This window comes from Dama dama, chromosome 17 (assembly GCF_033118175.1).
Source record: "Dama dama isolate Ldn47 chromosome 17, ASM3311817v1, whole genome shotgun sequence".
Classification (NCBI taxonomy): Eukaryota; Metazoa; Chordata; class Mammalia; order Artiodactyla; family Cervidae; genus Dama; species Dama dama.
This window is the reverse complement of record NC_083697.1, coordinates 1943034-1970608: the sequence shown is the minus strand read 5'-3', so window position 1 is coordinate 1970608 and position 27575 is coordinate 1943034.

The window sequence follows — 27575 nt, the reverse complement described above, 5'->3', positions numbered from 1 at the left end:
AGGCTCGTCTTGCATCTCCCAAGACGAAGGGATGTCTGAATCCCCTGTGGAGACGACAGCAAAAGACCTAGTCCTCCGCCTCATCGCGACCGGAGGCCTCACATCCTTTGAAAACTCGAGCGGTCCGCGCAGATCAATGCTTCCAAAGGAGACGATGCCTGACACCTCTTGAAATGGATAGGAGTCCCAGGATCCCAGTGGCACGTGGAGGGATCCTGGGACTCCCGCCTCACGTGGAGACGCGTCCCAATTGCCATGCCAAGACTCGAGGAGAATCCCGAGTTGTCCCTCGCACCTAGGCAGGAGTCCTCACGTGGCTGAACAAACACGTGTCTGGAAGGGTCCTCCCCGTCGCAACTCGAGAATATACCCCAGGTTCCAGCGCAACTCGAGAAAAACCTTGAGCCTTCCCCCTCGCCGTGAGATGAGGCCCGATTCCCCTGCACTGCGTGCAGAGCAGTTCCGTGTTCCACATCAAACGTGAAAGGAGCCTTGATTTCCTTGATGGCACTCCAGAGAAAACCCAAGATCACTGTCTCAAGTCTAGAGGGATCCTGAGGTCACTGTAGCAACACGAAAGGGCTCCGTGGACCCCAAATCAACTAGAGATGAGAGCTTCGTCCCTGGCTTCGACTCAAGAGGAATAGCACCTTTCCACAAGCACCTCAAGAGGAGGCTTCTCTCACCTACAGGTATGTGAGAGGGACCCTGAGTTTGTGGCCTCAAGTGGAATGGACACCGAGATGCTCTGACTCGAAGTAAGGCCGGATATCCCTGCAGTGAAGTGAATGCAGGCTCGTCTTGCGTCTCCCAAGACGAAGGGATGTCTGAATCCCCTGTGGAGACCACAGAGAAAGACCTAGTAGTCCGCCTCATCACGACCGGAGGCATCACATCCTTTGAAAACTCGAGAGGTCCGCGGAGATCAATGCTTCCAAAGGAGACGATGCCTGACTCCTCTTGAAAATGGATAGGGGTCCCAGGATCCCTGTGGCACGTGGAAAGGGACCCTGGGTCTCCCGCCTCACGTGGAGAGGCGTCCCAATTGCCATGCCAAGACTCGAGGAGATTCCCGAGTTGTGCCTCGCACCTAGGCAGGAGTCCTGACGTCGCTGAACAAACACGTGTCTGGAAGGGCCCTCCCCGTCGTAACTCGAGAACATACCCCAGGTTCCGGCCGCAACTCGACAAAAACCATGAGAATTCCCCCTCGCCGCGAGATGAGGCCCGATTCCCCTGCACTGCGTGCAGAGCAATTCCGTGTTCCACATCAAACGTGAAAGGAGCCTTGATTTCCGTGATGGCACTCCAGAGAAAAGCCAAGATCACTGTCTCAAGTCTAGAGGGATCCTGAGGTCACTGTAGCAACACGAAAGAGCTCCGTGGACCCCAAATCAACTCGAGATGAGAGCTTACTCCCTGGCTTCGACTCAAGAGGAATACCAACTTTCCACAAGCACCTCAAGATGAGGTTTCTCTCAGCTACATTTATGTGAGAGGGACCCTGAGTGTGTGGCCTCAAATGTAATGGACACCGAGATGCACTGATTCGAATATAGGCCGGATATCCCTGCAGTGAATTGAATGCAGGCTCGTCTTGCATCTCCTAAGAAGAAGGGATGTATGAATCCCCTGTGGAGACCATAGAGAAAGACATTGTTCTCCGCCTCATCGCGACGTGAGTCCTCACATCCTTTGAGAACTCGAGAGGTCCGCGGAGATCAATGCTTCCAAAGGAGACGATCCCTGACTCTCTTGAAAATGGATAGGAGTCCCAGGATCCCTGTGGCACGTGGAAAGGGACCCTGGGTCTCCCGCTTCACGTGGAGACGCGTCCCAATTGCCATGCCAAGACTCGAGGAGAATCCCGAGGTGTCCCTCACACCTAGGCAGGAGTCCTGACGTCGCTGAACAAACACGTGTCTGGAACGGACCTCCCCGTCGTAACTCGAGAATATACCCCAGGTTCCGGCCGCAACTCGAGAAAAACCATGAGACTTCCCCCTCGCCGCGAGATGAGGCCCGATTCCCCTGCACTGCGTGCAGAGAAATTCCGTGTTCCACATCAAACGTGAAAGGAGCCTTGATTTCCTTGATGGCACTCCAGAGAAAAAACGAGATCACTGTCTCAAGTCTAGAGGGATCCTGAGGTCACTGTAGCAACACGAAATGGGTCCATGGACCCCAAATCAACTCGTGATGAGAGCTTAGTCACTGGCTTCGACTCTAGAGGAATAGCAACTTTCCACAAGCACCTCAAGAGGAGGCTTCTCTCAGATAAAGTTATGTGAGAGGGCCCTGAGTTGGGGATTCAAATGGAATTGACACCGAGAAGCTCTGACTCGAAGTAAGGCTGGATATCCCTGCAGTGAATTGAATGCAGGCTCATCTTGCATCTCCCAAGACGAAGGGATGTCTGAATGCCCTGTGGAGACCACAGAGAAAGACCTAGATCTCCGCCTCATCGCGACAGGAGGCCTCACATCCTTTGAAAACTTGAGAGGTCCGCGGAGGTCAATGCTTCCAAAGGAGACTATGCCTGACTCCTCTTGAAAATGGATAGGAGTCCCAGGATCCGCGTGGCACCTGGAAAGGGACCCTGGGTCTCCCGCCTCACGTGGAGACGCGTCCCAATTGCCATGCCAAGACTCGAGGATAATCCCGAGTTGTCCCTCACACCTAGGCAGGAGTCCTGACGTCGCCGAGCAAACACGTGTCTGGAAGGGCCCTCCCCGTCGTAACTCGAGAATATACCCCGCGTTCCTGCCGCAACTCGAGAAAAACCATGAGACTTCCCCCTCGCCACGAGATGAGGCCCGATTTACCTGCACTGCATGCAGAGCAATTCTGTGTTCCACATCAAACGTGAAAGGAGCCTTGATTTCCTTGATGGCACTCCAGAGAAAAGCCAAGATCACTGTCTCAAGTCTAGAGGGATCCTGAGGTCACTGTAGCAACAAGAAATGTCTCCGTGGACCCCAAATCAACTCGAGATGAGAGCTTAGTCCCTGGCTTCGATTCAAGAGGAATACCAACTTTCCAAATGCACCTCAAAAAGCGGTTTCTGTCAGCTACAGGTATGTGCGAGGGACCCTGAGTTTGTGGCCTCAAGTAGAATGGACACCGAGATGCTCTGACTCGAAGTAAGGCCGGATATCCCTGCAGTGAATTGAATGCAGGCTCGTCTTGCATCTCCCAAGACGAAGGGTTGCCTGAATCCCCTGTGGAGACCACAGAGAAAGACCTAGCCCTCCGCCTCCTCGCGACCGGAGGCCTCATATCCTTTGAAAACTCGAGAGGTCCGCTGAGATCAATTCTTCCGAAGGAGACGATGCCTGACTCCTCTTGACAATGGATAGGAGTCCCAGGATATCTATGACACGTGGAAAGGGACCCTGGGTCTCCCGCCTCACGTGGAGACGCGTCCCAATTGCCATGCCAAGACTCGAGGAGAATCCCGAGGTGTCCCTCGCCCCTAGGCAGGAGTCCTGAAGTCGCTGAACAACACGTGTCTGGAAGGGCCCTCCCCATCGTAACTCGAGAATATACCTCAGGTTCCGGCCGCAACTCGAGAAAAACCATGAGACTTCCCCCTCGCCGCAAGATGAGGCCCGATTCCCCTGCACTGCGTGGAGAGCAATTCCGTGTTCCACATCAAACGTGAAAGGAGCCTTGATTTCCTTGATGGCACTCCAGAGAAAACCCAAGATCAATGTCTCAAGTCTAGAGGGATCCTGAGGTCACTGGAGCAACACGAAAGTGCTCCGTGGACCCCAAATCTACTCGAGATAAGAGCTTAGTCCCTGGCTTCGACTCAAGAGGAATACCAACTTTCCACAAGCACCTCAAGAGGAGGCTTCTCTCAGCTACAGGTATGTGAGAGAGACCCTGAGTTTGTGGCCTCAAGTGGAATGGACACCGAGATGCTCTGACTCGAAGTCAGGCCGGATATCGCTGCAGTGAGTTGAATGCAGGCTCGTCTTGCATCTCCCAAGACGAAGGGATGTCTGAATCCCCTGTGGAGACCACAGAGAAAGACCTAGTCCTCCGCCTCATCGCGACCGGAGGCCTCACATCCTTTGAAAACTCGAGCGGTCCGCGCAGATCAATGCTTCCAAAGGAGACGATGCCTGACACCTCTTGAAATGGATAGGAGTCCCAGGATCCCTGTGGCACGTGGAGGCATCCTGGGTCTCCCGCCTCACGTGGAGACGCGTCCCAATTGCCATGCCAAGACTCGAGGAGAATCCCGAGTTGTCCCTCGCACCTAGGCAGGAGTCCTCACGTGGCTGAACAAACACGTGTCTGGAAGGGTCCTCCCCGTCGCAACTAGAGAATATACCGCAGGTTCCAGCGCAACTCGAGAAAAACCTTGAGCCTTCCCCCTCGCCGCGAGATGAGGCCCGATTCCCCTGCACTGGGTGCAGAGCAGTTCCCTGTTCCACATCAAACGTGAAAGGAGCCTTGATTTTCTTGATGGCACTCCAGAGAAAACCCAAGATCACTGTCTCAAGTCTAGAGGGATCCTGAGGTCACTGTAGCAACACGAAAGCGCTCCGTGGACCCCAAATCAACTAGAGATGAGAGCTTCGTCCCTGGCTTCGACTCAAAAGGAATAGCACTTTTCCACAAGCACCTCAAGAGGAGGCTTCTCTCAGCTACAGGTATGTGAGAGGGACCCTGAGTTTGTGGCCTCAAGTGGAATGGACACCGAGATGCTCTGACTCGAAGTAAGGCCGGATATCCCTGCAGTGAATTGAATGCAGGCTCGTCTTGCATCTCCCAAGACGAAGGGATGTCTGAATCCCCTGTGGAGACCACAGAGAAAGACCTAGTAGTCCGCCTCATCACGACCGGAGGCATCACATCCTTTGAAAACTCGAGTGGTCCACGGAGATCAATGCTTCCAAAGGAGACGATGCCTGACTCCTCTTGAAAATGGATAGTAGTCCCAGGATCCCTGTGGCACGTGGAAAGGGAACCTGGGTCTCCCTCCTCATGTGGAGACGCGTCCCAATTGCCATGCCAAGATTCGAGGAGAATCCCGAGTTGTGCCTCACACCTATGCAGGAGTCCTGACTTCGCTGAACAAACACGTGTCTGGAAGGGCCCTCCCCGTCGTAACTCGAGAACATAACCCAGGGTCCGGCCGCAACTCGAGAAAAACCATGAGACTTCCCCCTCCCCCCGAGATGAGGCCCGATTCCCCTGCACTGCATGCAGAGCAATTCCGTGTTCCACGTCAAACGTGAAAGGAGCCTTGATTTCCTTGATGGCACTCCAGAGAAAACCCAAGATGGCTTTCTGAAGTCTAGAGGGATCCTGAGGTCACTGTAGCAACAGGAAAGGGCTCCGTGGACCCAAAATCAACTCGAGATGAGAGCGTAGTCCCTGGCTTCGACTCAAGAGGAATACCAACTTTCCAGAAGCACCTCAAGAGGAGGCTTCTCTCAGCTACAGGTATGTGAGAGGGTCCCTGAGTTTGTGGCCTCAAGTGGAATGGACACGGAGATGCTCTGACTCGAAGTAAGGCCAGATATCCCAGCAGTGAATTGAATGCAGGCTCGTCCTGCATCTCCCATGACGAAGGGATGTCTGAATCCCCTGTGGAGACCACAGAGAAAGACCTCGTTCTCCGCCTCATCTCGACCAGGACGCCTCACATCCTTTGAAAACTCGAGAGTTCCGCGGAGATCAATGCTTCCAAAGGAGAATGCCTGACTCCTCTTGAAAATGGATAGGAGTCCCAGTATCCTTGTGGCACGTGGAAAGGGACCCTGGGTCCCCCGCCTCACGTGGAGACGAGTCCCAATTGCCATGCCAAGACTCGAGGAGAATCGCGAGGTGTCCCTCGCACCTAGGCAGGAGTCCTGACGTCGCTGAACAAACACGTGTCTGGAAGGCCCCTCCCCGTCGTAACTCGAGAATATACCCCAGGTTTCGGCCACAACTCGAGAGAAACCATGAGACTTCCCCCTCGCCGTGAGATGAGGCCAGATTCCCCTGCACTGCGTGCAGAGCAATTCCGTGTTCCACATCAGACGTTAAAGGAGACTTGATTTCCTTGATGGCACTCCAAAGAAAACCCAAGATCACTGTTTGAAGTCTAGAGGGATCCTGAGGTCACTGGAGCAACCCGAAAGGGCTCCGTGGACCCCAAATCAACTCGAGATGAGAGCTTCGTCCCTGGCTTCTACTCTAGAGGAATACCAACTTTCCACAAGCACCTCAAGAGGAGGCTTCTCTCAGCTACAGGTATGTGAGAGGGACCCTGAGTTTGTGGCCTCAAGTGGAATGGACACCGAGATGCTCTGACTCGAATTAAGGCCGGATATCCCTGCAGTGAATTGAATCCTGGGTCGTCTTGCATCTCCCAAGACGAAGGGATGTCTGAATCCCCTGTGGAGACCACAGAGAAAGACCTGGTCCTCCGCCTCATCGCGACCGGAGGCCTCACATCCTTTGAAAGGTATGTGGAGATCAATGCTTCCAAAGGAGACGATGCCTGACTCCTCTTGAAAATGGATAGGAGTCCCACGATCCCTGTGTCACGTGGAAAGGGACCCTGGGTCTCCCGCCTCACGTGGAGACGCGTCCCAATTGCCATGCCAAGACTCGAGGAGAATCCCGAGGTGTCCCTCGCACCTACGCAGAGGTCCTGACGTCGCTGAACAAACACGTGTATGGAAGGGCCCTCCCCGTTGTAACTCGAGAATATACCCCAGGTTCCGGCCGCAACTCGAGAAAAACCATGAGACTTCCCCCTCGCCGCGAGATGAGGCCCGATTCCCCTGCACTGCGTGCAGAGCAATTCCGTGTTCCACATCAAACGTGAAAGGAGCCTTGATTTACTTGATGGCACTCCAGAGAAAACCCAAGATCACTGTCTCAAGTCTAGAGGGATCCTGAGGTCACTGGAGCAACACGAAAGGGCTCCGTGGACCCCAAATCAACTCGAGATGAGAGCTTAGTCCCTGGCTTCGACTCAAGAGGAATACCAACTTTCCACAAGCACCTCAAGAGGAGGCTTCTCTCAGCTACAGGTATGTGAGAGGGACCCTGAGTTTGTGGCCTCAAGTGGAATGGACACCGAAATGCTCTGACTCTAAGTAAGGCCGGATATCCCTGCAGTGAATTGAATGCAGGCTCATCTTGCATCTCCCAAGACGAAGGGATGTCTGAATCCCCTGTGGAGACCACAGAGAAAGATCTAGTCCTCCGCTTCATCGCGACCGGAGGCCTCACATCCTTTGAAAACTCGAGAGGTCCGCGGAGATCAATGCTTCCAAAGGAGACGATGCCTGACTCCTCTTGAAAATGGATAGGAGCCCCAGGATCCCTGTGGCACGTGGAAAGGGATCCTGGGTCTCCCGCCTCACGTGGAGACGTGTCCCAATTGCCATGCCAAGACTCGAGGAGAATCCCGAGGTGTCCCTCGCACCTAGGCAGGAGTCCTGACGTCGCTGAACAAACACGTGTCTGGAAGGGCCCTCCCCGTCGTAACTCGAGAATATACCCCTGGTTCCGGCCGCAAGTCGAGAAAAAATATGAGACTTCCCCCTCGCCGCGAGATGAGGCCCGATTCCCCTGCACTGCATGCAGAGCAATTCCGTGTTCCACATCAAACGTGAAAGGAGCCTTGATTTCCTTGATGGCACTCCAGAGAAAACCCAAGATCACTGTCTAAAGTCTAGAGGGATCCTGACGTCACTGGAGCAACACGAAAGGGATCCGTGGACCCCAAATCAACTCGAGATGCGATCTTAGTCCCTGGCTTCGACTCAAGAGGAATACCAACTTTCCACAAGCACCTCAATAGGAGGCTTGTCTCAGCTACAGGTATGTGAGAGGGACCATGAGTTTGTGGCCTCAAGTGGAATGGACACCGTGATGCTCTGACTAGAAGTAAGGCCGGATATCCCTGCAGTGAATTGAATGCAGGCTCATCTTGCATCTCCCAAGATGAAGTGATATCTGAATCCCCTGTGGAAACCACAGAGAAAGACCTAGTCCTCCGCCACATAGCGACGGGAGGCCTCACACCCTTTGAATACTCGAGAGGTCCGCGGAGATCAATGCTTCCAAAGGAGACGATGCCTGACTCCTCTTACAAATGGATAGGAGTCCCAGGATCCCTGTGGCACGTGGAAAGGGACCCTGGGTCTCCCGCCTCACGTGGAGACGCGTCCCAATTGCCATGCCAAGACTCGAGGAGAATCCCGAGGTGTCCCTCGCACCTAGGCAGGAGTCCTGACGTCGCTGAACAAACACGTGTCTGGAAGGGCCCTCCCCGTCGTAACTCGAGAATATACCCCAGGTTCCGGCCGCAACTCGAGAAAAACCATGAGACTTCACCCTCGCCGAGAGATGAGGCCCGATTCCCCTGCACTGCGTGCAGAGCAATGGCGTGTTCCACATCAAACCTGAAAGGAGCATTGATTTCCTTGATGGCACTCCAGAGAAAACCCAAGATCTCTGTCTCAAGTCTAGAGGGATCCTGAGGTCACTGTAGCAAGAAGAAAGGGCTCCGTGGACCCCAAATCAACTCGAGGTGAGAGCTTAGTCCCTGGCTTCGACTCAAGAGGAATACCAACTTTCCACAAGCACATCAAGAGGAGGCTTCTCTCAGCTACAGGTATGTGAGAGGGACCCTGAGTTTGTGGCCTCAAGTGGAATGGACACCGAGATGCTCTGACTCGAAGTAAGGCCGGATATCCCTGCAGTGAATTGAATGCAGGCTCGTCTTGCATCTCCCAAGACGAAGGGTTGCCTGAATCCCCTGTGGAGACCACAGAGAAAGACCTAGCCCTCCGTTTCCTCGCGACCGGAGGCCTCACATCCTTTGAAAAGAATGTGGAGATCAATGCTTCCAAAGGAGACGATGCCTGACTCCTCTTGAAAATGGATAGGAGTCCCACGATCCCTGTGTCACGTGGAAAGGGACCCTGGGTCTCCCGCCTCACGTGGAGACGCGTCCCAATTGCCATGCCAAGACTCGAGGAGAATCCCGAGGTGTCCGTCGCACCTAGACAGGAGTCCTGACGTCGCTGAACAAACACGTGTATGGAAGGGCCCTCCCCGTTGTAACTCGGGAATATACCCCATTTTCCGGCCGCAACTCGAGAAAAACCATGAGACTTCCCCCTCGCCGCGAGATGAGGCCCGATTCCCCTGCACTGCGTGCAGAGCAATTCCGTGTTCCACATCAAACGTGAAAGGAGCCTTGATTTCCTTGATGGCACTCCAGAGAAAACCCAAGATCACTGTCTCAAGTCTAGAGGGATCCTGAGGTCACTGGAGCAACAGGAAAGGGCTCTGTGGACCCCATTCTACTCGAGATGAGAGCTTAGTCCCTGGCTTCGAATCAAGAGGAATATCAACTTTTCACAAGCAACTCAAGAGGAGGCTTCTCTCAGCTACAGGTATGTGAGAGGGACCCTGATTATGTGGCCTCAAGTGGAATGGACACCGAGATGCTCTGACTCGATGTAAGGCCGGATATCCCTGCAGTGAATTGAATGCAGGATCGTCTTGCATCTCCCAAGACGAAGGGATTTCTGAATCCCCTGTGGAGACCACAGAGAAAGTACTAGTCCTCCGCCTCATCGCGACCGGAGGCCTCACATCCTTTGAAAACTCGAGAGGTCTGCAGAGATCAATGCTTCCAAAGGAGACGATGCCTGACTCCTCTTGAAAATGGATAGGAGTCCCAGGATCCCTGTGGCACGTGGAAAGGGAACCTGGGTCTCCCGCTTCACGTGGAGACGCGGCCCAAATGCCATGCCAAGACTCGAGGAGAATCCCGAGGTGTCCCTCACACCTAGGCAGGAGTCCTGACGTTGCTGAACAAACACGTGTCTGGAAGGGCCCTCCCCGTCGTAACTCGAGAATATACCCCAGGTTCCGGCCGCAACTCGAGAAAAACCATGAGACTTCCCCCTCGCCGCGAGATGAGGCCCGATTCCCCTGCACTGCCTGCAGAGCAATTCCGTGTTCCACCTCAAGCGTGAAAGGAGCCTTGATTTCCTTGATGGCACTCCAGAGAAAACCCAAGATTACTGTCTCAAGTCTAGAGAGATTCTGAGGTCACTGGAGCAACAAGTAAGGGCTCCGTGGACCCCAAATAAACTCTAGATGAGAGCTTAGTCCCTGGCTTCGACTCAAGAGGAACACCAACTTTTCACAAGCACCTCAAGAGGAGGCTTCTCTCAGCTACAGGTATGTGAGAGGGACCCTGAGTTTGTGGCCTCAAGTGGAATGGACACCGAGATGCTCTGACTCGAAGTAAGGCCGGATATCCCTGCAGTGAATTGAATGCAGGCTCGTCTTGCATCTCCCAAGACTAAGGGATGATTTATTCCCCTGTGGAGACCACAGAGAAAGACCTAGTCGTCCAACTCAACGCGACAGGAGGCCTCACATCCTTTGAAAACGCGAGAGGTCCGCGGAGATAAATGCTTCCAAAGGAGACGATGCCTGCCTCCTCTTGAAAATGGATAGGAGTCCCAGGATCCCTGTGGCACGTGGAAAGGGAACCTGGGTCTCCCGCCTCACGTGGAGACGCGTCCCAATTGCCATGCCAAGACTCGAGGAGAATCCCGAGGTGTCCCTCGCACCTAGGCAGGAGTCCGGACGTCGCTGAACAAACACGTGTCTGGAAGGGCCCTCCCCATCGTAACTCGAGAATATACCACAGGTTCCGGCCGCAACTCGAGAAAAACCATGAGACTGCCCCCTCGCCGCGAGATGAGGCCTGATTCCCCAGCATTGCATGCAGAGCAATTCCGTGTTTCACATCAAACGTGAAAGGATCCTTGATTTCCTTGATGGCACTCCAGAGAAAACCCAAGATCACTGTCTCAAATCTAGAGGGATCCTGAGGTCACTGGAGCAACACGAAAGGGCTCCTTGGACCCCAAATCAACTTGAGATGAGAGCTTTTCCCTGGCTTCGACTCAAGAGGAATACCAACTTTCCACAAGCACCTCAAGAAGAGGCTTCTCTCAGCTACAGGTATGTGAGAGGGACCCTGAGTTTGTGGCCTCAAGTGGAATGGACACCGAGATGCTCTGACTCGAAGTCAGGCCGGATATCTGTGCAGTGAGTTGAATGCAGGCTCGTCTTGCATCTCCCAAGACGAAGGGATGTCTGAATCCCCTGTGGAGACCACAGAGAAAGACCTAGTCCTCTGCCTCAACGCGACCGGAGGCCTCACATCCTTTGAAAACTCGAGAGGTGTGCGGAGATCAATGCTTCCAAAGGAGACGATGCCTGAGTCCTCTAGAATATAGATAGGAGTCCCAGGATCCCTGTGGCACGTTCAAAGGGACTCTGGGTCTCCCGCCTCACGTGGAGACGCGTCCCTATTGCCATGCCAAGACTCGAGGAGAATCCCGAGGTGTCCCTCGCACCTAGGCAGGAGTCCTGACGTCCCTGAGCAAACACGTGTCTGGAAGGGCCCTCCCCGTCGTAAGTCGAGAATATACCCCAGGTTCCGGCCGCAACTCGAGAAAAATAATGAGACTTCCCCCTCGCCGCGGGAAGAGGCCCGATTGCCCTACACTGCATGCAGAGCAATTCCGTGTTCCACATCAAACGAGAAAGGATCCTTGATTTCCTTGATTGCACTCCAGAGAAAACCCAAGATCACTGTCTCATGCCTAGAGGGATCCTGAGGTCACTGGAGCAACACGAAAGGGCTCCGTGGACCCCAAATCAACTCGAGATGAGAGCTTAGTCCCTGGCTTCGACTCAAGAGGAATACCAACTTTCCACAAGCACCTCAAGAGGAGGCTTCTCTCAGCTACAAGTATGTGAGAGGGACCCTGAGTTTGTGGCCTCAATTGGAATGGACACCGAGATGCTCTGACTCGACGTAAGGCCGGATATCCCTGCAGTGAATTGAATGCAGGCTCGTCTTGCATCTCCCAAGATGAAGGGATGTCTGAATCAACATTGAAGACGACAGAGAAAGACCAAGTTCTCCCCCTCATCGCGAACTGAGGCCTCACATCCTTTGAAAACTCAAGAGGTCCGCGGAGATCAATGCTTCCAAAGGAGACGATGCCTGACTCCTCTTGAAAATGGATAGGAGTCCCAGTATCCCTGTGGCACGTGGAAAGGGACCCTGGGTCTCCCGCCTCACGTGGAGACGCGTCCCAATTGCCATGCCAAGACTCGAGGAGAATCCCGAGGTGTCCCTCGCACCTAGGCAGGAGTCCTGACGTCGCTGAACAAACACGTGTCTGGAAGGGCCCTCCCCGTCATAACTCGAGAATATACCCCAGGTTCCGGCCGCAACTCGAGAAAATCCATGAGACTTCCCCCTCGCCGTGAGATGAGGCCCGATTCCCCTGCACTGCGTGCAGAGTAATTCCGTGTTCCACATCAAACGTGAAAGGAGCCTTGACTTCCTTGATGGCACTCCAGAGAGTATCCAAGATCACTGTCTCAAGTCTAGGGGGATCCTGAGGTCACTGGAGCAACATGAAAGGGCTCCGTGGACCCCAAATCAACTCGAGATGAGAGCTTAGTCCCTGGCTTCGAATCAAGAGGAATACCAACTTTCCACAAGCACCTCAAGAGGAGGCTTCTCTCAGCTACAGGTATGTGAGAGGGACCCTGAGTTTGTGGCCTCAAGTGGAATGGACACCGAGATGCTCTGACTCGAAGTAAGGCCGGATATCCCTGCAGTGAATTGAATGCAGGCTCGTATTGCATCTCCCAAGACGAAGGGATGTCTGAATCCCATGTGGAGACCACAGAGAAAGACGGAGTTCTCCGCCTCATCGCGACCGGAGGCCTCACATCCTTTGAAAACCGCGAAGATCAATGCTTCCAAAGGAGACGATGCCTGACTACTTTTGAAAATGGATAGGAGTCTCAGGATCCCTTTGGCACGTGGAAAGAGACACTGGGTCTTCCGCCTCACGTGGAGACCCGTCCCAATTGCCATGCCAAGACTCGACGAATATCCCGAGGTGTCCCTCGCACCTAGGCAGGAGTCCTGACTTCGCTGAACAAACACGTGTCTTGAAGGGCCCTCCCCGTAGTAACTTTAGTGTGTACCCCAGGTTCCGGCAGCAACTCGAGAAAAACCATGAGACTTCCCCCTCGCTGCGAGATGAGGCCCGATTCCCCTGCACAGCGTGCAGAGCAATTCCGTGTTCCACATCAAACGTGAAAGGAGCCTTGATTTCCTTGATGGCACTCCAGAGAAAACCCAAGATCACTGTCTCAATTCTAGAGGGATCCTGAGGTCACTGTAGCAACACGAAAGGGCTCCGTGGACCCCAAATCAACTCGAGATGAGAGCTTAGTCCCTGGCTTCGACTCAAGAGGAACACCAACTTTCCACAAGCACTTCAAGAGGAGGCTTCTCTCAGCTACAGGTATGTGAGTGGGACCCTGAGTTTGTGGCCTTAAGTGGAATGGACACCGAGATGCTCAGTCTCGAAGTAAGGCCGGATATCCCTGCAGTGAATTGAGTGCAGGCTCGTCTTGCATCTCCAAGACGAAGGGATGTTTCCATCCCCTGTGGAGATCAGAGAGAAAGACCTAGTTCTCCGCCTCATCGCGACCGGAGGCCGCACATCCTTTGAAAACTCGAGAGGTCCGCGGAGATCAATGCTTCCAAAGGAGACGATGCCTGACTCCTCTTGCAAATGGATAGGAGTCCCAGGATCCCTGTGGCACGTGGAAAGGGACCCTGGGTCTCCCGCCTCACGTGGAGACGTGTCCCAATTGCCATGCCAAGACTCGAGGAGAATCACTAGGTGTCCCTCGCACCTAGACAGGAGTCCTGACGTCGCTGAACAAACACGTGTCTGGAAGGGCCCTCCCCGTCGTAACTCGAGAATATACCCCAGGTTTCGGCCGCAACTCGAGAAAAACCAGGAGACTTCCCCCTTGCCGCGAGATGAAGCCCGATTCCCCTGCACTGCGTGCAGAGCAATTCCGTGTTCCACATCAAACGTGAAAGGAGCCTTGATTTCCTTGATGGCACTCCAGAGAAAACCCAAGATCACTGTCTCAAGTCTAGAGGGATCCTGAGGTCACTGGAGCAACACGAAAAGGCTCCGTGGACCCCAAATCAACTCGAGATGAGAGCTTAGTCCCTGGCTTCGACTCAAGAGGAATACCAACTTTCCAAAAGCACCTCAAGAGGAGGCTTCTCTCAGCTACAGGTATGTGAGAGGCACCCTGAGCTTGTGGCTGCAAGTGAAATGGACACCGAGATGCTCTGACTCGAAGTAAGGCCGGATATCCCTGCAGTTAATTGAGTGCAGGCTCGTCTTGCATCTCCGAAGACGAAGGGATGTCTGAATCCCCTGTGGAGACCACAGAGATAGACCTAGTTCTCCGCCTCATCGCGACCGGAGGCCTCACATCCTTTGAAAACTCGAGAGGTCCGCGGAGATCAATGCTTCCAAAGAAGACGATGCCTGACTCCTCTTGAAAATGGATAGGAGTCCCAGGATCCCTGTGGCACGTGGAAAGGGACCCTGGGTCTCCCGCCTCACGTGGAGACGCGTCCCAATTGCCATGCCAAGACTCGAGGAGAATCCCGAGGTGTCCCTCGCACCTAGGCAGGAGTCCTGACGTCGCTGAACAAACACGTGTCTGGAAGGGCCCTCCCCGTCATAACTCGAGAATATACCCCAGGTTCCGGCCGCAACTCGAGAAAATCCATGAGACTTCCCCCTCGCCGTGAGATGAGGCCCGATTCCCCTGCACTGCGTGCAGAGCAATTCCGTGTTCCACATCAAACGTGAAAGGAGCCTTGACTTCCTTGATGGCACTCCAGAGAATATCCAAGATCACTGTCTCAAGCCTAGGGGGATCCTGAGGTCACTGGAGCAACATGAAAGGGCTCCGTGGACCCCAAATCAACTCGAGATGAGAGCTTAGTCCCTGGCTTCGAATCAAGAGGAATACCAACTTTCCACAAGCACCTCAAGAGGAGGCTTCTCTCAGCTACAGGTATGTGAGAGGGACCCTGAGTTTGTGGCCTCAAGTGGAATGGACACCGAGATGCTCTGACTCGAAGTAAGGCCGGATATCCCTGCAGTGAATTGAATGCAGGCTCGTATTGCATCTCCCAAGACGAAGGGATGTCTGAATCCCATGTGGAGACCACAGAGAAAGACGGAGTTCTCCGCCTCATCGCGACCGGAGGCCTCACATCCTTTGAAAACCGCGAAGATCAATGCTTCCAAAGGAGACGATGCCTGACTACTTTTGAAAATGGATAGGAGTCTCAGGATCCCTTTGGGATGTGGAAAGAGACACTGGGTCTTCCGCCTCACGTGGAGACCCGTCCCAATTGCCATGCCAAGACTCGACGAATATCCCGAGGTGTCCCTCGCACCTAGGCAGGAGTCCTGACTTCGCTGAACAAACACGTGTCTTGAAGGGCCCTCCCCGTAGTAACTTTAGTGTGTACCCCAGGTTCCGGCAGCAACTCGAGAAAAACCATGAGACTTCCCCCTCGCTGCGAGATGAGGCCCGATTCCCCTGCACAGCGTGCAGAGCAATTCCGTGTTCCACATCAAACGTGAAAGGAGCCTTGATTTCCTTGATGGCACTCCAGAGAAAACCCAAGATCACTGTCTCAATTCTAGAGGGATCCTGAGGTCACTGTAGCAACACGAAAGGGCTCCGTGGACCCCAAATCAACTCGAGATGAGAGCTTAGTCCCTGGCTTCGACTCAAGAGGAACACCAACTTTCCACAAGCACTTCAAGAGGAGGCTTCTCTCAGCTACAGGTATGTGAGTGGGACCCTGAGTTTGTGGCCTTAAGTGGAATGAACACCGAGATGCTCAGTCTCGAAGTAAGGCCGGATATCCCTGCAGTGAATTGAGTGCAGGCTCGTCTTGCATCTCCAAGACGAAGGGATGTTTCCATCCCCTGTGGAGATCAGAGAGAAAGACCTAGTTCTCCGCCTCATCGCGACCGGAGGCCTCACATCCTTTGAAAACTCGAGAGGTCCGCGGAGATCAATGCTTCCAAAGGAGACGATGCCTGACTCCTCTTGCAAATGGATAGGAGTCCCAGGATCCCTGTGGCACGTGGAAAGGGACCCTGGGTCTCCCGCCTCACGTGGAGACGTGTCCCAATTGCCATGCCAAGACTCGAGGAGAATCCCTAGGTGTCCCTCGCACCTAGACAGGAGTCCTGACGTCGCTGAACAAACACGTGTCTGGAAGGGCCCTCCCCGTCGTAACTCGAGAATATACCCCAGGTTCCGGCCGCAACTCGAGAAAAACCAGGAGACTTCCCCCTTGCCGCGAGATGAAGCCCGATTCCCCTGCACTGCGTGCAGAGCAATTCCGTGTTCCACATCAAACGTGAAAGGAGCCTTGATTTCCTTGATGGCACTCCAGAGAAAACCCAAGATCACTGTCTCAAGTCTAGAGGGATCCTGAGGTCACTGGAGCAACACGAAAGGGCTCCGTGGACCCCAAATCAACTCGAGATGAGAGCTTAGTCCCTGGCTTCGACTCAAGAGGAATACCAACTTTCCAAAAGCACCTCAAGAGGAGGCTTCTCTCAGCTACAGGTATGTGAGAGGCACCCTGAGCTTGTGGCTGCAAGTGAAATGGACACCGAGATGCTCTGACTCGAAGTAAGGCCGGATATCCCTGCAGTTAATTGAGTGCAGGCTCGTCTTGCATCTCCGAAGACGAAGGGATGTCTGAATCCCCTGTGGAGACCACAGAGATAGACCTAGTTCTCCGCCTCATCGCGACCGGAGGCCTCACATCCTTTGAAAACTCGAGAGGTCCGCGGAGATCAATGCTTCCAAAGAAGACGATGCCTGACTCCTCTTGAAAATGGATAGGAGTCCCAGGATCCCTGTGGCACGTGGAAAGGGACCCTGGGTCTCCCGCCTCACGTGGAGACGCGTCCCAATTGCCATGCCAAGACTCGAGGAGAATCCCGAGGTGTCCCTCGCACCTAGGCAGGAGTCCTGACGTCGCTGAACAAACACGTGTCTGGAAGGGCCCTCCCCGTCATAACTCGAGAATATACCCCAGGTTCCGGCCGCAACTCGAGAAAATCCATGAGACTTCCCCCTCGCCGTGAGATGAGGCCCGATTCCCCTGCACTGCGTGCAGAGTAATTCCGTGTTCCACATCAAACGTGAAAGGAGCCTTGACTTCCTTGATGGCACTCCAGAGAGTATCCAAGATCACTGTCTCAAGTCTAGGGGGATCCTGAGGTCACTGGAGCAACATGAAAGGGCTCCGTGGACCCCAAATCAACTCGAGATGAGAGCTTAGTCCCTGGCTTCGAATCAAGAGGAATACCAACTTTCCACAAGCACCTCAAGAGGAGGCTTCTCTCAGCTACAGGTATGTGAGAGGGACCCTGAGTTTGTGGCCTCAAGTGGAATGGACACCGAGATGCTCTGACTCGAAGTAAGGCCGGATATCCCTGCAGTGAATTGAATGCAGGCTCGTATTGCATCTCCCAAGACGAAGGGATGTCTGAATCCCATGTGGAGACCACAGAGAAAGACGGAGTTCTCCGCCTCATCGCGACCGGAGGCCTCACATCCTTTGAAAACCGCGAAGATCAATGCTTCCAAAGGAGACGATGCCTGACTACTTTTGAAAATGGATAGGAGTCTCAGGATCCCTTTGGCACGTGGAAAGAGACACTGGGTCTTCCGCCTCACGTGGAGACCCGTCCCAATTGCCATGCCAAGACTCGACGAATATCCCGAGGTGTCCCTCGCACCTAGGCAGGAGTCCTGACTTCGCTGAACAAACACGTGTCTTGAAGGGCCCTCCCCGTAGTAACTTTAGTGTGTACCCCAGGTTCCGGCAGCAACTCGAGAAAAACCATGAGACTTCCCCCTCGCTGCGAGATGAGGCCCGATTCCCCTGCACAGCGTGCAGAGCAATTCCGTGTTCCACATCAAACGTGAAAGGAGCCTTGATTTCCTTGATGGCACTCCAGAGAAAACCCAAGATCACTGTCTCAATTCTAGAGGGATCCTGAGGTCACTGTAGCAACACAAAAGGGCTCCGTGGACCCCAAATCAACTCGAGATGAGAGCTTAGTCCCTGGCTTCGACTCAAGAGGAACACCAACTTTCCACAAGCACTTCAAGAGGAGGCTTCTCTCAGCTACAGGTATGTGAGTGGGACCCTGAGTTTGTGGCCTTAAGTGGAATGGACACCGAGATGCTCAGTCTCGAAGTAAGGCCGGATATCCCTGCAGTGAATTGAGTGCAGGCTCGTCTTGCATCTCCAAGACGAAGGGATGTTTCCATCCCCTGTGGAGATCAGAGAGAAAGACCTAGTTCTCCGCCTCATCGCGACCGGAGGCCGCACATCCTTTGAAAACTCGAGAGGTCCGCGGAGATCAATGCTTCCAAAGGAGACGATGCCTGACTCCTCTTGCAAATGGATAGGAGTCCCAGGATCCCTGTGGCACGTGGAAAGGGACCCTGGGTCTCCCGCCTCACGTGGAGACGTGTCCCAATTGCCATGCCAAGACTCGAGGAGAATCACTAGGTGTCCCTCGCACCTAGACAGGAGTCCTGACGTCGCTGAACAAACACGTGTCTGGAAGGGCCCTCCCCGTCGTAACTCGAGAATATACCCCAGGTTCCGGCCGCAACTCGAGAAAAACCAGGAGACTTCCCCCTTGCCGCGAGATGAAGCCCGATTCCCCTGCACTGCGTGCAGAGCAATTCCGTGTTCCACATCAAACGTGAAAGGAGCCTTGATTTCCTTGATGGCACTCCAGAGAAAACCCAAGATCACTGTCTCAAGTCTAGAGGGATCCTGAGGTCACTGGAGCAACACGAAAGGGCTCCGTGGACCCCAAATCAACTCGAGATGAGAGCTTAGTCCCTGGCTTCGACTCAAGAGGAATACCAACTTTCCAAAAGCACCTCAAGAGGAGGCTTCTCTCAGCTACAGGTATGTGAGAGGCACCCTGAGCTTGTGGCTGCAAGTGAAATGGACACCGAGATGCTCTGACTCGAAGTAAGGCCGGATATCCCTGCAGTTAATTGAGTGCAGGCTCGTCTTGCATCTCCGAAGACGAAGGGATGTCTGAATCCCCTGTGGAGACCACAGAGATAGACCTAGTTCTCCGCCTCATCGCGACCGGAGGCCTCACATCCTTTGAAAACTCGAGAGGTCCGCGGAGATCAATGCTTCCAAAGAAGACGATGCCTGACTCCTCTTGAAAATGGATAGGAGTCCCAGGATCCCTGTGGCACGTGGAAAGGGACCCTGGGTCTCCCGCCTCACGTGGAGACGCGTCCCAATTGCCATGCCAAGACTCGAGGAGAATCCCGAGGTGTCCCTCGCACCTAGGCAGGAGTCCTGACGTCGCTGAACAAACACGTGTCTGGAAGGGCCCTCCCCGTCATAACTCGAGAATATACCCCAGGTTCCGGCCGCAACTCGAGAAAATCCATGAGACTTCCCCCTCGCCGTGAGATGAGGCCCGATTCCCCTGCACTGCGTGCAGAGCAATTCCGTGTTCCACATCAAACGTGAAAGGAGCCTTGACTTCCTTGATGGCACTCCAGAGAATATCCAAGATCACTGTCTCAAGCCTAGGGGGATCCTGAGGTCACTGGAGCAACATGAAAGGGCTCCGTGGACCCCAAATCAACTCGAGATGAGAGCTTAGTCCCTGGCTTCGAATCAAGAGGAATACCAACTTTCCACAAGCACCTCAAGAGGAGGCTTCTCTCAGCTACAGGTATGTGAGAGGGACCCTGAGTTTGTGGCCTCAAGTGGAATGGACACCGAGATGCTCTGACTCGAAGTAAGGCTGGATATCCCTGCAGTGAATTGAATGCAGGCTCGTATTGCATCTCCCAAGACGAAGGGATGTCTGAATCCCATGTGGAGACCACAGAGAAAGACGGAGTTCTCCGCCTCATCGCGACCGGAGGCCTCACATCCTTTGAAAACCGCGAAGATCAATGCTTCCAAAGGAGACGATGCCTGACTACTTTTGAAAATGGATAGGAGTCTCAGGATCCCTTTGGGATGTGGAAAGAGACACTGGGTCTTCCGCCTCACGTGGAGACCCGTCCCAATTGCCATGCCAAGACTCGACGAATATCCCGAGGTGTCCCTCGCACCTAGGCAGGAGTCCTGACTTCGCTGAACAAACACGTGTCTTGAAGGGCCCTCCCCGTAGTAACTTTAGTGTGTACCCCAGGTTCCGGCAGCAACTCGAGAAAAACCATGAGACTTCCCCCTCGCTGCGAGATGAGGCCCGATTCCCCTGCACAGCGTGCAGAGCAATTCCGTGTTCCACATCAAACGTGAAAGGAGCCTTGATTTCCTTGATGGCACTCCAGAGAAAACCCAAGATCACTGTCTCAATTCTAGAGGGATCCTGAGGTCACTGTAGCAACACGAAAGGGCTCCGTGGACCCCAAATCAACTCGAGATGAGAGCTTAGTCCCTGGCTTCGACTCAAGAGGAACACCAACTTTCCACAAGCACTTCAAGAGGAGGCTTCTCTCAGCTACAGGTATGTGAGTGGGACCCTGAGTTTGTGGCCTTAAGTGGAATGAACACCGAGATGCTCAGTCTCGAAGTAAGGCCGGATATCCCTGCAGTGAATTGAGTGCAGGCTCGTCTTGCATCTCCAAGACGAAGGGATGTTTCCATCCCCTGTGGAGATCAGAGAGAAAGACCTAGTTCTCCGCCTCATCGCGACCGGAGGCCTCACATCCTTTGAAAACTCGAGAGGTCCGCGGAGATCAATGCTTCCAAAGGAGACGATGCCTGACTCCTCTTGCAAATGGATAGGAGTCCCAGGATCCCTGTGGCACGTGGAAAGGGACCCTGGGTCTCCCGCCTCACGTGGAGACGCGTCCCAATTGCCATGCCAAGACTCGAGGAGAATCCCGAGGTGTCCCTCGCACCTAGGCAGGAGTCCTGACGTCGCTGAACAAACACGTGTCTGGAAGGGCCCTCCCCGTCATAACTCGAGAATATACCCCAGGTTCCGGCCGCAACTCGAGAAAATCCATGAGACTTCCCCCTCGCCGTGAGATGAGGCCCGATTCCCCTGCACTGCGTGCAGAGCAATTCCGTGTTCCACATCAAACGTGAAAGGAGCCTTGACTTCCTTGATGGCACTCCAGAGAATATCCAAGATCACTGTCTCAAGTCTAGGGGGATCCTGAGGTCACTGGAGCAACATGAAAGGGCTCCGTGGACCCCAAATCAACTCGAGATGAGAGCTTAGTCCCTGGCTTCGAATCTAGAGGAATACCAACTTTCCACAAGCACCTCAAGAGGAGGCTTCTCTCAGCTACAGGTATGTGAGAGGGACCCTGAGTTTGTGGCCTCAAGTGGAATGGACACCGAGATGCTCTGACTCGAAGTAAGGCCGGATATCCCTGCAGTGAATTGAATGCAGGCTCGTATTGCATCTCCCAAGACGAAGGGATGTCTGAATCCCATGTGGAGACCACAGAGAAAGACGGAGTTCTCCGCCTCATCGCGACCGGAGGCCTCACATCCTTTGAAAACCGCGAAGATCAATGCTTCCAAAGGAGACGATGCCTGACTACTTTTGAAAATGGATAGGAGTCTCAGGATCCCTTTGGCACGTGGAAAGAGACACTGGGTCTTCCGCCTCACGTGGAGACCCGTCCCAATTGCCATGCCAAGACTCGACGAATATCCCGAGGTGTCCCTCGCACCTAGGCAGGAGTCCTGACTTCGCTGAACAAACACGTGTCTTGAAGGGCCCTCCCCGTAGTAACTTTAGTGTGTACCCCAGGTTCCGGCAGCAACTCGAGAAAAACCATGAGACTTCCCCCTCGCTGCGAGATGAGGCCCGATTCCCCTGCACAGCGTGGAGAGCAATTCCGTGTTCCACATCAAACGTGAAAGGAGCCTTGATTTCCTTGATGGCACTCCAGAGAAAACCCAAGATCACTGTCTCAATTCTAGAGGGATCCTGAGGTCACTGTAGCAACACGAAAGGGCTCCGTGGACCCCAAATCAACTCGAGATGAGAGCTTAGTCCCTGGATTCGACTCAAGAGGAACACCAACTTTCCACAAGCACTTCAAGAGGAGGCTTCTCTCAGCTACAGGTATGTGAGTGGGACCCTGAGTTTGTGGCCTTAAGTGGAATGAACACCGAGATGCTCAGTCTCGAAGTAAGGCCGGATATCCCTGCAGTGAATTGAGTGCAGGCTCGTCTTGCATCTCCAAGACGAAGGGATGTTTCCATCCCCTGTGGAGATCAGAGAGAAAGACCTAGTTCTCCGCCTCATCGCGACCGGAGGCCGCACATCCTTTGAAAACTCGAGAGGTCCGCGGAGATCAATGCTTCCAAAGGAGACGATGCCTGACTCCTCTTGCAAATGGATAGGAGTCCCAGGATCCCTGTGGCATGTGGAAAGGGACCCTGGGTCTCCCGCCTCACGTGGAGACGTGTCCCAATTGCCATGCCAAGACTCGAGGAGAATCCCGAGGTGTCCCTCGCACCTAGACAGGAGTCCTGACGTCGCTGAACAAACACGTGTCTGGAAGGGCCCTCCCCGTCGTAACTCGAGAATATACCCCAGGTTCCGGCCGCAACTCGAGAAAAACCAGGAGACTTCCCCCTTGCCGCGAGATGAAGCCCGATTCCCCTGCACTGCGTGCAGAGCAATTCCGTGTTCCACATCAAACGTGAAAGGAGCCTTGATTTCCTTGATGGCACTCCAGAGAAAACCCAAGATCACTGTCTCAAGTCTAGAGGGATCCTGAGGTCACTGGAGCAACACGAAAGGGCTCCGTGGACCCCAAATCAACTCGAGATGAGAGCTTAGTCCCTGGCTTCGACTCAAGAGGAATACCAACTTTCCAAAAGCACCTCAAGAGGAGGCTTCTCTCAGCTACAGGTATGTGAGAGGCACCCTGAGCTTGTGGCTGCAAGTGAAATGGACACCGAGATTCTCTGACTCGAAGTAAGGCCGGATATCCCTGCAGTTAATTGAGTGCAGGCTCGTCTTGCATCTCCGAAGACGAAAGGATGTCTGAATCCCCTGTGGAGACCACAGAGATAGACCTAGTTCTCCGCCTCATCGCGACCGGAGGCCTCACATCCTTTGAAAACTCGAGAGGTCCGCGGAGATCAATGCTTCCAAAGGAGACGATGCCTGACTCCTCTTGCAAATGGATAGGAGTCCCAGGATCCCTGTGGCACGTGGAAAGGGACCCTGGGTCTCCCGCCTCACGTGGAGACGCGTCCCAATTGCCATGCCAATACTCGAGGAGAATCCCGAGGTGTCCCTCGCACCTAGGCAGGAGTCCTGACGTTGAGGAACAAACACGTGTCCGGAAGGGCCCTCCCCGTCGTAACTCGAGAATATACCCCAGGTTCCGGCCGCAACTCGAGAAAAAATATGAGACTTCCCCCGTCGCCGCGAGATGAGGCCCGATTCCCCTGCACTGCGTGCAGAGCAATTCCGTGTTCCACATCAAACGTGAAAGGAGCCTTGATTTCCTTGATGGCACTCCAGAGAAAACCCAAGATCACTGTCTCAAGTCTAAAGGGATACTGAGGTCACTGGAGCAATACGAAAGGGCTCCGTGGACCCCAAATCAACTCGAGATGAGAGCTTAGTCCCTGGCTTCGACTCAAGACGAATACCAACTTTCCACAAGCACCTCAAGAGGAGGCTTCTCTCAGCTACAGGTATGTGAGAGGGACCCTGAGTTTGTGGCCTCAATTGGAATGGACACCGAGATGCTCTGACTCGAAGTAAGGCCGGATATCCCTACAGTGAATTGAATGCAGGCTCGTCTTGCATCTCCCAAGACGAAGGGATGTCTGAATCCCCTGTGGAGACCACAGAGAAAGATCTAGTCCTCCGCTTCATCGCGACCGGAGGCCTCACATTTTGAAAACTCGAGAGGTCCGCGGAGATCAATGCTTCCAAAGGAGACGATGCCTGACTCCTCTTGAAAATGGATAGGAGTGGCAGGATCCCTGTGGCACGTGGAAAGGGACTCTGGGTCTCCCGCCTCACGTGGAGACGCGTCCCAATTGCCATGCCAAGACTCGAGGAGAATCCCGAGGTGTCCCTCGCACCTAGGCAGGAGTACTGACGTCGCTGAACAAACACGTGTCTGGAAGGGCCCTCCCCGTCGTAACTCGAGAATATACCCCAGGTTCCGGCCGCAACTCGAGAAAAACCATGAGACTTCCCCCTCGCCGCGGGATGAGGCCCGCTTCCCCTGCACTGCGTGCAGGGCAATTCCGTGTTCCACATCAAACGTGAAAGGAGCCTTGATTTCCTTGATGGCACTCCAGAGAAAACTCAAGATCACTGTCTCAAGTCTAGAAGGATCCTGAGGTCACTTTAGCAACACGAAAGGGCTCAGTGGACCCCAAATCAACTCGAGATGAGAGCTTAGTCCCTGGCTTCGACTCAAGAGGAATACCAACTTTCCACAAGCACCTCAAGAGGAGGCTTCTCTCAGCTACAGGTATATTTGAGGGACCCTGAGTTTGTGGCCTCAAGTGGAATGGACACCGAGATGCTCTGACTCGAAGTGAGGCCGGATATCCCTGCAGTGAATTGAATGCAGGCTCGTCTTGCATCTCCCAAGACGAAGGGTTGTCTGAATCCCCTGTGGAGACCACAGAGAAAGACCTAGTCCTCCACCTCAATGCAACCGGAGGCCTCATATCCTTTGAAAATTCGAGAGGTCCGCGGAGATCAATACTTCCAAAGGAGACGATGCCTGATTCTTCTTGAAAATGGATAGGAGTCCCAGTATCCCTGTGGCACGTGGAAAGGGACCCTGGGTCTCCCGCCTCACGTGGAGACGCATCCCAATTGCCATGCCTAGACTCGAGGAGAATCCCGAGGTGTCCCTCGCACCTAGGCAGGAGTCCTGACGTCGCTGAACAAACACGTGTCTGGAAGGGCCCTCCCCGTCATAACTCGAGAATATACACCAGTTTCGGGCCGCAACTCGAGAAAAACCATGAGATTTCCCCCTCGCCGCGTGTTGAGGCCTGATTCCCCTGCACTGCATGCAGAGCAATTCCGTGTTCCACATCAAACGTGAAAGGAGCCTTGATTTCCTTGATGGCACTCCAGAGAAAACCCAAGATCACTGTCACAAGTCTAGAGGGATCCTGAGGTCACTGGACCAACAGGAAAGGGCTCCGTGGACCCCAAATCAACTCGAGATGAGAGCTTAGTCCCTGGCTTCGACTCAAGAGGAATACGAACATTCCACAAGCATCTCAACAGGAGGCTTCTCTCAGCTACATGTATATTTGAGGGACCCTGAGTTTGTGGCCTCAAGTGGAATGCACACCGAGATGCTCTGACTCGAAGTGAGGCCGGATATCCCTGCAGTGAATTGAATGCAGGCTCGTCTTGCATATCCCAAGACTTAGGGTTGTCTGAATCCGCTGTGGAGATGACAGAGAAAGACCTCGTTCTCCGCCTCATCGAGAACGGAGGCCTCACATCCTTTGAAAACTGGAGAGGTCCGCGGAGATCAATGCTTCCAAAGGAGACGATGCCTGACTGCTCTTGAAAATGGATAGGAGTCCAAGGATCCCTGTGGCACGAGGAAAGGGACCCTGGGTCTCCCGCCTCACGTGGAGACGCGTCCAAATTGCCATGCCAAGACTCGAGGAGAATCCCGCGGTGTCCCTCGCACCTAGGCAGAGGTCCTGACGTCGCTGAACAAACACGTGTCTGGAAGGGCCCTCCCCGTCGTAACTCGAGAATATACCCCAGGTTCGGGCTACAACTCGAGAAAAACCATGAGCCTTCCCCCTCGCCGCAAGATGAGGCCTGATTCCCCTGAACTGCGTGCAGAGAATATCCGTGTTCCACATCAAACGTGAAAGGAGCCTTGATTTCCTTGATGGCTCTCTAGAGAATCCCCAAGATCACTGTCTCAAGTCTAGAGGGATCCTGAGGTCACTGGAGCAACACGAAAGGGCTCTGTGGACCCCAAATCAACTCGAGATGAGAGCTTAGTCCCTGGCTTCGACTCAAGAGGAATACCAACTTTCCACAAGCACCTCAAGAGAAGGCTTCTTTCAGCAACAGGTATGTGAGAGGGTCCCTGAGTTCGTGGCCTCAGGCGGAATGGACACCGTGATGCTCTGACTCGAAGTAAGGCCGGATATCCCTGCAGTGAATTGAATGAAGTCTCGTCTTGCATCTCCCAAGACGAAGGGATGTCTGAATCCCCTGTGGAGACCACAGAGAAAGACCTAGTTCTCCCTCTCATGGCGAACGGAGGCATCATATCTTTGAAAACTCGAGAGGTCCGCGGAGATCAATGCTTCCTAAGGAGACGATGCCTGACTCCTCTTGAAAATGGACAGGAGTCCAAGAAACACTGTGGCACGTGGAACGGGACCCTGGGTCTCCCGCCTCACGTGGAGACTTGTCCTAATTGCCATGCCAAGACTCGAGGAGAATCCCGAGGTGTTCCTCGCACCTAGGCACTAGTCCTGACGTCGCTGAACAAACACTTGTCTGGAAGGGCCCTTCCCGTCGTAACTCAAGAATATACCCCAGGTTCCGGCCGCAACTCGAGAAAAACCATGAGACTTCCCCCTCGCCTTGAGATGTGGCCCGATTCTCCTGCACTGCGTGCAGACCAATTTCGTGTTCCACATCAAACGTGAAAGGATTCTTGATTTCCTTGATGGCACTCCAAAGAAAAGCCAAGATCACTGTCTCAAGTCTAGAGGGATCCTGAGGTCACTGTAGCAACACGAAAGGGCTCCGTGGACCCCAAATCAACTCGAGATGAGAGCTTCGTCCCTGGCTCGACTCAAGAGGAATATCAACTTTCCAAAAGCTCCTCAAGAGGAGGTTTCTCTCAGCTACAGGTATGTGAGAGGGACCCTGAGTTTGTGGCCTCAATTGGAATGGACACCGAGATGCTCTGACTCAATGTAAGGCCGGATATCCCTGCAGTGAATTGAATGCAGGCTCGTCGTGGATCTCCCAAGATGAAGGGATGTCTGAATCCCCTGTGGAGACCACAGACAAAGACCTAGATCTCCGCCTCATCGCGACCATAGGCCTCACATACTTTGAAAACTCGAGAGGTCCGCGGAGATCAATGCTTCCTAAGGAGACGATGCCTGACTCCTCTTGAAAATGGATAGGAGTCCCAGAATCCCTGTGGCACGTGGAAAGGGACCCTGGGTCTTGCGCCTCACTGGAGACGCGTCCCAATTGCCATGCCAAGGCTCAAGAAGAATCCCGAGGTGTCCGTCGCAGCTAGGCAGGAGTCCTGACGTCGCTGAACAAACACGTGTCTGGAAGGGCCCTCCCCATCGTAACTCGAGAATATACCCCAGGTTCGGGCTGCAACTCGAGAAAAACCATGAGCCTTCCCAGTCGCCGCAAGATGAGGCCCGATTCCCCTGCACTGCGTGCAGAGAAATTCCGTGTTCCACATCAAACGTGAAAGGAGCCTTGATTTCCTTGATGGCACTCCGGAGAAACCCCAAGATCACTGTCTCAAGTCGAGAGGGACCCTGAGGTCACTGTAGCAACACGAAAGTGGTCCGTGGACTCCAA